The following is a 2,671-nucleotide window of genomic DNA, read 5'->3' as shown; positions in this document are numbered from 1 at the left end:
TATGGCAAGTACTTGCTTTCCACTTTACAGATGTGGAATCTGAGACTTAAAACAGGTGAGTCATTAATTTAAAGTTTCAGTTGTGGTAAGCAACTAATGAAATCTTAGGGTGTTACATAACCCTGGATGTTTGCGTTTTAAATATTTGCCTTTCAACTCGTGGCTAGACAATGGCTCCACTCAAAAATGGTCTTCTAAGTAATTGACTTTTGAGTCTTGGTAACTCATGAGCAAAACAGAAACATTTCCAATACCCTCATATATACTTTCTTGACCCTGTAGTTTTCAAACATTTTTAAATTGAGTTTATTAGGTGATATTGGTTAACAGAACCATACAGGTTTCAAATGCCCTCTTCCACCTCCCCCAGCCCCCTTTCCTTCTGACTATCACCGGACTGTTACAGCTTAACCCTTTCACCATTTTTTCACCAAGGATTTTCGTTTACAGAACTCATAATAATTTTAGACAGCATGCAATCCATATTTTCAAGAAAACATTGAGCCTGCAACCTGGGCATGTGCCCTGACCAGGAATATAACCATGACCTCTTGATTCATAGGTCTACGCTCAACTACTGTGCCACAGCTGCTGGGCTTTATGATGATATTTTAAGATAAAATATATTCTTGTATAAGTTTTTCATGGAATTTTAAATATCATAGAAATAATATACCCAATATAACTTATTTTAAAAATAAATCAATGTTCAGCGGGTATGGCTCAGTGGTTGAGTGTCGACCCATGAACCAGGAGGTCACAGTTCAATTCCTGGTCAGGGCATATGCCCGGGTTTCCAGGCTTGATCCGCAGTAAGGGGCATTCAGGAGGCAGCTGATTGATAACTCTCTTTCATCATTGATGTTTCTATCCCTCTCTCCCTCTCTCTTCCTTTCTGAAATCAATACAAATTTTAAACATATTTTAAAAAAAGAAATCAAAATGTTTTTGTTGTAATGATCAGAAATTTAACATATTTCCCCTTTTCCTATATAAATTTAACTCTTCTTTTAAATGTAATGTGACCTAAAGTTGTAAATATTGAACATTTTCGTCTGGATTCAGTTATTTTCAAAGGTCTTACTCATATAACAAAATATATCAAAATAAATTAATATATTGTAAATTATAATGCATACATATTAGATATAAAATAAAAATAATTTTGAAGCACATCTTTAAAAGAATGATGTGTTTTTTAAATGTATCTATGGATGGGTATTCCTTGTTGCAAGAATTAAAAAAGGTCTAACATTAATTCTGTTGCTATTTTTGATTTGTATAGATGTACCATGAAAAGTTATTCATATATAAGTAAGCATATACAGATAAAACAATTATATCCTTATTACCAGTTCTTGTAAATCTTCTACATTAGATGCTAGAAATCACCCTGTGCCCTATTATCAAGAATTGCTTCACCCAGCCGGCATGGCTCAGTGGTTGAGCATTGACCTATAAACCAGGAAGTCACAGTTAGATTCCTGATCAGGACATATGTCCAGATTGCAGGCTCGATCTGCAGTGGGGGCGTGCAGGAGGCAGCTGATTGATGACTCTCTCTCATCATTGTGTTTCTATCCCTCTCTTCCTCTTTCTTCCTCTCTGAAATTAACACAAATATATTTAAAAAAAGAATAAAGCAAAACCAATTTGTTAAAAAAAGAAAGAATTGCTTCTAATCATTTGTCAGCTGCTTATTTCTTTTAGGTCTTCTTTCAGTTTTGTTGAAACAAAAAAATTGTCACCACATGATCTATTAAAGGTTTTTTCCCCTTTCCTTAGAATCCTTTGCTTTCTCAAAAATCAACATCAGTATTTCAAATTGTTCCCTCCTTTGGCACCCTGAAGATTTTTATACTCCAGTACAATGCTCTACAGTAATTACATTTGACTGAGGGAGAGATTTCTTTTTCTCTCATAAAGTGGAAGATGGGTAATTAAGAAAGGGGAAGTGAGGAAGGATAAATAGCACGGTCTCCAGCAGATCAATATGAACATGAGAATCTGAAAGCTGATTCCATTAAAACTATCCATTTTTAATGCCCCTTAGAAAGTCCTAGTATATTCATGAATAATTTAGAAATTCAGAGTTCCAAAGAATTTGGAAAAAAAAATAGTTAAGAAAAACTAAAGAATGAATAAACCAAATTTATAAAACATCATCATTGAAAGAGACCTTAGAGATAAGGTGAGAGTTTCATAAGGAAGACAAATGAATGATATAAAGAAGAATCTAAAATAAAGGAAAGAATTCTTTTTTTAACTCTTAAAAGTGCATTTTAATGAACCAAGCAAGAGTTTAAAACATATATACGTATACACACATATACATACATATATATATGGTTGCTCCACAGAGTATTTCAATACAAAGCAGAAAAAAAAAAAAAGAAAGGAAGAAAAGGACTCTAAGTTTATGCTCTATGGGAAACTCACGGTTGTCCAGAAACGGAGGCATCTGCAGGCAGGAAGACCAGGAAAAGGACAATAAGACTTGGATGGAGTTTGTTCTTCTCCATGCTGCTGGGAGAAGGGACCTGAGGAGACCAGACTGTATTGTGCCCGACTCCCTGTAGTTGGTCAGGTCCCAAGCCTTCCTCAGAGCAACCAGGCTTTTTGTTGCTCTCTGAACAAACAGGAAGTTCCACCCCCACCAGATGTCTAAACA

This window comes from Myotis brandtii, unplaced genomic scaffold (assembly GCF_000412655.1).
Source record: "Myotis brandtii unplaced genomic scaffold, ASM41265v1 scaffold337, whole genome shotgun sequence".
NCBI classification, from domain to species: Eukaryota; Metazoa; Chordata; class Mammalia; order Chiroptera; family Vespertilionidae; genus Myotis; species Myotis brandtii.
The sequence above is the reverse complement of the archived record's forward strand: the minus strand, read 5'-3'. Positions refer to the sequence as shown.